At 37.1% G+C, this 9,235-nt stretch overlaps 1 long non-coding RNA gene across 1 annotated transcript; it reads left to right on the forward strand.

Moving 5' to 3' along the window:
- The first annotated feature begins 7,795 nt into the window (after positions 1 to 7,795).
- LOC114141040 (uncharacterized) lies at positions 7,796 to 8,179 on the forward strand. Its single transcript, XR_003594750.1, has 2 exons — positions 7,796 to 7,946; positions 8,115 to 8,179. It is a non-coding gene; the product is annotated as an uncharacterized LOC114141040 (long non-coding RNA).
- Positions 8,180 to 9,235: the final 1,056 nt, after the last annotated feature.

The following is a 9,235-nucleotide window of genomic DNA, read 5'->3' on the forward strand; positions in this document are numbered from 1 at the left end:
TTCCATAAGACTGCCTTTTTAAGGCGATAAAAACGAGATTGAGATGCTTCATCAATTCGGCTTCCACTGGAGAGTTATTAACTTAATGGAGTCTCAACCCAGTGAAACGTTGAAATAAAACAGGCATTTATCTGCAGTTGGACTTAAATGTGCACTCATATGAATTTCCACAAGAATCATATACCATCGTGTGTTTCTTCATGGATGAATCACAGAGTGTTTTGAGTGAAGCAAATTATTCGTTTTCTGTGTTTTATTTCACACTACCCCCTGTAGAGAGGGTAGAAATAAATGATGAATGGATAACTTGCAGCAATTTTGATCCCATACCCTGAGGCTGTGCAGGTGGACAAAGTGATAATGGTATCACCTAGGAAACATCTCTACAATCCTAAAGCACAAATGAAGATGTAAAAATGCTGAAATTTGTCACACTTTGGCATTTTTATTCACAAGGACAATATCAAATTTCAGTCTCCCTTTAAATAAATGTTATGATTGAAAGATGAGTGCTCTTTTCACATACCTTGAATATAAACAGTTCTGATATACATTCCTTTTAAATCCATTAAATTACATTTTGCAATTTTACATCTATTCCAGCTCTTTTTCATTCTAACCCTCTCTATTAGTAATGCAGCAGAGCATTTCCAATCCTCTAAACTTTGATGATTGCCAACTAATGACCGCTCGCAATGCTACACAGACCCAAGGGTTGGCTTCAGTTGTTTCAACACATTCACATAAATGTGACCATCTGGGAAGAGCCGAGGCCAGAGGTAAATGCATTATTAAGAAAGGAAACACAGAGTTGCCCGCAGGGTCTCATGGTAAAATTTGAAACTAACACAAAATGAAAACCATTTTCTGACCAGTCTCAAAACAAAGTGCATAACAGGCATATTTTTCCACAGGTGTGAAGTGTAGTCCCAGAGAGGAGGCCTAAAAAATATGTGGTGGCACTATTATATTAGCTTGATGCAAGTGTGGGCAAAAGCTGTTGCCATCTCTTCTACCGCTTTAAAATTGTAACCACAAACAAGGGATATGTTACTTCTGGAAAAGATTTGTGTTGTAAGATACACCAGTCTGGCATAACATTATGACCACAGACAGTCGGTGAAAAGCACTTATTATCTCTTCATATTTGCACTTGTTATTGGGTGGGATATATTATACAGCAAACAACCATTAAATTTAGGGATGAACCAACAACAGGGTCTCAAGAAGGCAATGCTCACTCCTGATGCAAAAGGAGAAGTGGCCCTTGTGGTCTGATACAACAAATTGTGTACTGTAGCTCAAATTGTAAAAAAAAATATTTAATTCTGATTCTGGTGGAGGGGAGTAAAAATACAGAATCCACCACATTTTGTTGCTTTTGAAATTCAGTCATGGTCCCAATGACATCTTCATTGGTATCAAAATCACCAAAGAGGGACAGATTAGGATTTAGACAAGAACACAGAAAGGATATATTCTGCTAAGTGTGGCCTCTTCAACTAATACAGTATGCCCTGGCACAAAAAACAAAAATGGTTCAGGAATGGCTACAGGGGTACAAGTTTGAGATGTTGACTATACTTCTAAACTTTTTAGATCTTAGTCAAATGAAGCATGTATGGAATGTGCTGGGAAAACAAGTCAAATCCAGTGAGGCCCCACCTCATAATTTAAAGAATTTTAAGGATCTCCTGCTCACATCTTGGTGTCAGATACAATAGTGTGCATTCAGGTATCTAGTGGAGGGTTGGGTTTGCAGGAAAAGTTGAACAAATACACTATAAGCCATACACTAGAGTCTGTCTCTAGCAGCCAACGAAGGAGGTGGAAAAACCCCAGACAGGTTTGTGTATTTTACAAGAAAAAAGTGTTTTCATGCAGTTTTGTCGTCAATCATAATTCCACATTTTTACAACCTAAAAGAAAAATCATGACAATTGGACATGATTTTCAAAGAAATGTGTTGTGTTATGATAATGGGATCATCAAAACCACTTTTACTCAATCAGCTATTTGTATGTTTATACATAATTTAAAGGTATTATTGTCATTAAGCTTGAGTTTTCTCTCAGCCTTTTTGTTTCCATTGAAGCTACACCTAACCCATTCTTTCCATGCTTAATTGTATTTTTTTCCTGGATGAATTCCTGTATTTTCTGTTTTCTTCCAGTGAAAGGTACTCGTAGTTAAATGTTTACAAATTTAAGCCATTTTTCTCTTGATGAACCATTGACAAAATTGTTGCTTCTGTTAATGTTTTATTTTTTGTTTTTCTTGTCCTTTGGCATTACTCTTGGTCCAGTGCTTCTTCCTATCCTCGCAATGTCTAGTTGTTTGCTGCAGATGGATGCTCATATACTGACACTGATTCTGCTGAAAGTTTCTTCCTGTTACTTCCATGAAGTTTTATTTCGTTTTTATCACTTTCCTGCACAGGATGAGTAACGTCTACAAAGTTAACAGCTCAACTGGACTTTCCTACACAGAAAAACTTATACTCGCTGAGCAGTTGAATTTTATTGTATTATAATGAAATTTAGAAGTCAATCTCACTAAATGATTAGATCTCAAATGAATGGGTTGGATTAATTTGAATTGAATTTGGACCGAACTGCATTCTAGATAATTAGACATTAATTCAGTCTGTTGAGGACAATGTAATTTATCTGGGCCTTTTATTCTAAACACAGGAATGTTTTCCTCAATTTGCAAAAGATTTTGTTTAACAGCCAAGCATTGGTCTCAATGCTGACCTTCCCAATTAACATAACTGAAAAGACAATTATGCTAAAAGTGTGGAGTAGGTTCTTTTTGAACTACAGATGATCTTGTTTTGGAAGATTGAGTTTGCTAATTCAGTTTTGGCTCACTATCTGGAGCCGTGGCTTTGACCGTCACCTGCAGTAAAAAGGGAGAACAGAGTGCCTTGAACACTCAGCCATTGTGTACCTCACTTCCTGACATTCAAGGGCTATTAAACTGCATCATCTGTCACACACTGAGCAGATGCTTTCTTAAATAAGGCAGCAAGTGCTATGCTATGACAGCTGGTGCTAAAATGTTGAATGTTCAAACCCTTCATTGGAAGCATGAGTGTGTGACCTAAAGGTCTCATTTTTAGAACAAATTTAAAGCAATTTTCTGTTTCAAGATTCTTTCTTGAACATAAGTAAAATACATAGCTGCAATGCATTTTTATCCCTGTGGGAGGGTTCATATATTCAGGTCAATAGAAAAATGGTGTGACGTTTAAAAAAAGAAAACTTTGGAAGGTGTTTGATGTCTAGCAAGTGTGTGTGGGTTCAGCTAAATGTGTGTGAGAGAGAATCAATGAGAGTGAGTCCATGACTGAGGGAGGGAGCTATTTGTTTGTCTTGGCCCCTGGCTTTGACCTTGACTGTGACCGCTTTGGTTTGTTCAGTGTCCATCCAAATCCCCCAATCAATCCTTCAAACAACCCTCACCTTTTCCACCATTAAATCGATTGCGCATCAGTGGCCATCAGCATTTCAAGCCTGATAGGAAAAGCACAGACACAGCTGACTGACACCAGTTTTTCAAGAACTTTATGGCCAATAAAGTTTTAATTAAAAAAGAAAAACAACCAAAATCTGAAAACATTATTTTTCTTTTATTCTTTCAAATTTACTTTGATAGCTCCCAGAAAAGAATTACAAAGTTTTTTTACAAAATAAAATTTTGGTGTTGTGGAGGAGGATGCTATTCTAGCATCTAGTCTGTGCTCTCTTCTGACTAAATTCATTTCATGATAGGTCATGATATTTTGATACTTTCTATGCTACTGACAATTAATTCAAATACATTCAATTAAGTTTTTGTTGCCATCAACAGGATCATGTTATAATTTTAGCTGCATATATGGCCGTTTCAACAATGATCTATTTAAAATTGTTTGTTTGAGCTCGGCTTTTAAGCATATTTTATACATTTTAACAAGGAGAGAGGATGATAGTGTAAAAGAAGCTTACACACTGACAGACAAGACAATGTTTGAGCTATTTGGCCAAAATGATAAGAAGTATGTTTGAGGAATCCAGGTAAAGCTTAAGAAAATGTAAAATCTCAATAGCTAGATGGTTAAAAGTTGAACACCATCCAGAGCTCCAATGGGACAATGAACTCTAAGCACACATCAAAGTCACAACAGGCTAACATTAAACTCCTGGAATGATTCCAGCCACAGCCATTTTGAAAATGCATTGACTATGTTCTGTGCCAGGAAAACAGACAATTTAAATGTGCCTTAACCATTCTGCAAAGAAAAGAAGTGAGACATTCAGCTGGAATTAGGCTAGAAGCTTAATTGTCACTTAAATGATGTGCTTTCTCTGCAGCTTCCTAAAGCTAAAGAACATTTACACAAGAATAAGGGCACGCGTGAACTTTGACGTCAGGATTAGAAAAAAATTCAACAGCCCTTTCATTTTTGTGTTTCCACTCTACTCAAGTTGTATTATATATAATCAATAGACTCTGTAAAAAAGAGTGTTTCAAAGAAATCATGAAAAGCCAAATACAGTATATCAAGATATTTATACCCACAGAGTGGGCATGTGAACCTCTGACAAGTACAAATTGTGACTGACATAAAAGCTCTTTTTCTTTCAATTTCAGCAAAATGCCACTTGTCTTGATCCACAGAGTCTGCTTTGGTTGGAGTTTTGAATGTAACTGTAGTGGAAAAAATAAAATGCTGGGAAGTAAATTTTAAAACAAACAAACCAAAAACAATATGACAAATTATAATGATAACAAATCAGTCATTTCATTGTAATGCTTTACAATCTGCAACTGCCACAAGCTTGTGTGTGAATTTCTTGGCAGTTCAGATTCATTTCACATATTAATATATGCCTTCCCCTGTTTAGCATGCTTCCGTTTGGTGTGTTAGCTTGAGGAGTGTGCTAACCTCTCCTGACCTCTACTCTTCATGGTTCATGTGACTTCTATTGACTCCAAGGATGACTGCCCCTGCTAACGCTGCATCTGTGTGTCCGCTCACACAAAGGCCGACGAGCCTGTTATCAAAAGTCAGATCTGACTACAATCTATTTCCCCCCTTTTGCTGCATCTCCTTTCGCACCTCCTGACAGCCGCTTTTCCAGCTCATTTCACAGGAGATAGTCACGTCACTCTAAAGACAGGGACATCTCTGCAGTGACCCCCTCCTCAATCAGCAAAGCCTTATTTGATTGAGCTCCGCAGCAGAGCAAACAAGGAAGAGCAAATGGCATGATGTATCCTTGATAAACAGGAGCTTTGGAGACACCGCTCTAAAGCACTGAGGTCGAAAGGGCATACCAAGTATAGGCATTTTTTTTGATGAGCATTTTAAGGTCAGTCTGAGTCTAACTTCTGGAAAGCCTCATTTAACTCCAGGCCTCCTACTAAAATAGGTTTGCTCTGATGCTTAATGTGCTGATGAATGCTTAATGGAAATTAAAGACAATGAGGGAAGAAATCTGTTCAAAGAAAAGTTGAAGAGAAATTCAAAGACATAAGTCAATGTTTTCTACGAGATAGTTTCAAGACATCAGCCTTTGTTTCCTCCAGCCAAGCAGGAACACTTTGTCTCACCATTGTAAAGTGAATGCAGGTAGGCAGTGGGTAATAATTGAATTTCTCAGCTTTGTAATAAAGCTGAGAAGCAGCCCTCTTTGTCTGATTGCATCTTGACCAGCCTTGATGTCTCGTTTCTAACCCAATGGCCACAAACAAGATCCCCGAAAACAGCATACAGTAGATAAGATACTGGATTAAATGTGACTGACAGGGACTGAGCACGTTTTTAGACCTCTCACTGAACATTTTCAGTGAATTGCTTGTTAAAGGTAAGCTAATAAGTTGTATTGTATTTACAAACTCCAAACAATGACCAGTTTGTCTTCACCTGCTGAAGAAAGCAACTCCTCAGCTTGATGATGCTGCCATTATGTTTTAAAGATCGTATGGGCTGATCACTGCCTCACATTTTGCATGTAGTCCAATCCTACAAGGCTAGTCATGTCAGACATACCTTGAAAAATGTGCCATGCTCTTTGATTTTCATGTGATGTATTGGATAATACTCCTTGAAATGTTTAAAGTCTGTGATATTGGCAAATATGTAGCATAAAACCGATTAGGGGATTTCTAAAAACAACTGGCAATTCTATTCAGGTATGTCAGAGTAAGGTAATTGAATACATATGTATTCAGTTACATATGTAACTGGGAATTTTATGAAAATTCCCACCGTGACATTTTACATAAAAAAATGATTAAAAATATTTTGTCCTCCTCACATTTATGCACTACTATATTTTGATTAATCACATAAAATTCCCTATGTCATTCATACACAACTACTTGTGTTTTTGATGTTCATTTTGACTTTACTTGTAATAAAGCAGTTTTACATTGCTGATAGTTTTACTTTAAGAATTTCATCTTCTTATTTATTGGTTTGTCTCAAAGCATAATACTTAGAAAAAAAATATATAGCCATATTTTGCTGAAGAGCCCCCTCCTGTACAGAAAAGTAAAAACTCTTGAGAAGACCACTCAACCTTCATCAAGGTTGTAATCCTGAGCACAGCTGGTGAGAGACGCTGACAGTTTACTCGCTGAATTAATGTTAGAAGTCAAGGTCAAGTGCTAACTGATTATGCACCTCATATGCAGCTAAGGGGAAAGCATACGGCAAATTCCTTTACACCTGGAGATGTGATTATGTGCCAATTCTTAAGTCACATTTAGCTCTCCTTCCGCGAGCAGATTGAAAAGTGCAGCAGAGGAAACCAATAGGAAGGGTACTCGAGGCACGCTTGCTTCTTCCTCTGTGTGACTGCTCAACCTTTGCTTTCTTTTGGCAGAGTGGAACCCAGCAGAGTGTGAGGAGATCGGTCACAGAGGCAGAGCAACATCCTGAAAGCCTGTAATCAGTATCTGGCTGCTCTTAATTGAAGATGTTAGTGCAGCAGAGTGGGAAATGACACAGGAACCTTCTTGTTATGCCGCAGATGGACTCCAGATCCACACACACACACACATAAAATACACGACACGCACCATGACCAACCTACATCTGTTCTTGTAGCCAGCTTTCACCAAAAGATAACGACCAGAGACGATGCACTCCGACTGTTTCAATTTCACACCTTATTAATGTAAAAATACTCTCATTAAAAATATTCAAGTTTTAGTGTTACATATTTGTGACATTTATATTTTGAGAAAGTGTTTGCCCTTACAGTTTTTTTTGTGTTTGTCTTTTTTCATTTTTTTTTCTTACACCTAAATGATTCAGATCAAACTAAATCTAGCATCAGCCAAAGATAAGCTGAGTAAATACGAATTGCAGTTTTCAAATGATTATTTTACATATTAATCAAAGAAGGCCAATCCAGGAAAACAAATGAAAATGAAAATGAATTCACATCACTACTCATAACTGGTTCTTCTAGGCGGTAGCAGTCAGAATTTTGGAGGTAGATTTGCTGGTGAGCTTCAGATCATCGTCCTGTTTCATATCCCAAAATAACCTCCCATTTTTTATGTTTAGAAACTGTCTAACTAGGTTATTTAGGGCTCTTTCTTTATGTATCTGTATTAACTTTGATATTTTCATGTAAATTAGTTTAGCTTAATTAAGCTTCTAGCTTGTGTTGTTTTTGATCATAAGTGGATTTTGTCTTGGATGTCAGTTTTTCTCAGTTCATTTCATATAACCTGTGTCATGAACCCTGACCTTAACTTAGGTGAGTAAAGCCTCAGTGTGCTGCCTGAAAACCGCACTAGAACGCCCCCTGGTGGATATTTTGTTATGTTTTGGTGACGCTAAAAAAGAATATAGATCCAAGATGGTGGAACGCGTCACCGAACAGTTCATGATTTAAGCTGATTATTATCCTTATACGTTGTGTTTCAGACAAGATTTGTTCGTAAGTATTGGTTAATTGTAAAAGCAATAATTGTCTCTTTGTTTTATGTAACTGGTGTAAATAATTGTACGCTGGAGTCATTTAGGAAAAAGTTTTTATTTTTAGCTAGCAGCAAGAATGGCTAATTTGCTATGTTCGTTGGCTAATACTCAGTCTTGTATGTTTCAGTTTACGATGGCCAAAGTGATGGCAGTGGTCAGAGGCCACTCTTCAATAAACAAGTAGAAAAGAAAGAAGTTTGGTTATTGGAGCGTCGTTGTCTGGCTGTCTAGCTGCTGAAAACTGGAAATCTCAGGGAGAGGACAGCACACTCAGTGCTTTAGATGTTGTTCATGACTTTCTTTGTCAGCTCATGGATGGGTTATTGAATTTTGTTAGACCAATCTAGTGATGGGAGGGTTCACCACTGTTCCATGTTTTCTCCATTTGTTGATATTGGCTCTCACTGTGGATCGGAATCCCAAAGCTATTGAAATGTCTTTATAACCCTTTCATGACTGCTGGCTGTCTGTAATTTTGTTTCTCAATTTCTTCTTCTATCCTGCTTCCTGTTGTCAGATCGATGCTGTTTAAGTTGTTTCTTGATTTTCAGGTTTGGGAGTAATCAGGATGGGTGTGACTACAGAAATTAGAAGTGGGAGTGATTACTTTTTCACATCATGTCTAGTTAGACATTTTTTTTCCATTAATAAATGAAATAATCAGTTAAAAATTATATTTTTGTATTTACTCAAATTTTCTTTAACTGATATTTTTTCTAAAACTTTTAAACAGAAGTATCACAAAAAAGCAAAAACAGAAGTTTGTCAGAGGGGTAAACATTTCCTTTCATTGCAGGTAAAAACTTGCTTCAATTGCCTGATGCCTCTAATAAATCACAACACTGCCCCCTTGAGATGGACAGGAGAGCTAAACACATAAAGACCACAGAAACCGTAAAAAGTACATTTACTGCTTTTTAAAACCCGTCAAAAGACAATAAATAATTATTATGATTTAGATTTTCTCTTTATGTGGTATATTTTCAACTTATCCCACCAGAAAGAGATAGAGATTTTCCCTAAAAAATCTGCAGAGCTATACTGTAAGTTAAAATCTCCATAACAGATTTGTCAGTGTTACATTTGCCAACAGAAAGCTTCAGATGACTTCAGTCAAAGCCAGCGCCTTGTCACACACCACATCTGATCTCCGCTGCTTGTCGAAGAACTTCATCCTCATCATGAAAGCATTTCAAAAACAGAAGATGAAGCAACTGTGACTCACGTTGCAACTCAAAGGCAAATCAC

This window comes from Xiphophorus couchianus, chromosome 24, assembly GCF_001444195.1.
Source record: "Xiphophorus couchianus chromosome 24, X_couchianus-1.0, whole genome shotgun sequence".
Lineage (NCBI taxonomy): Eukaryota > Metazoa > Chordata > Actinopteri > Cyprinodontiformes > Poeciliidae > Xiphophorus > Xiphophorus couchianus.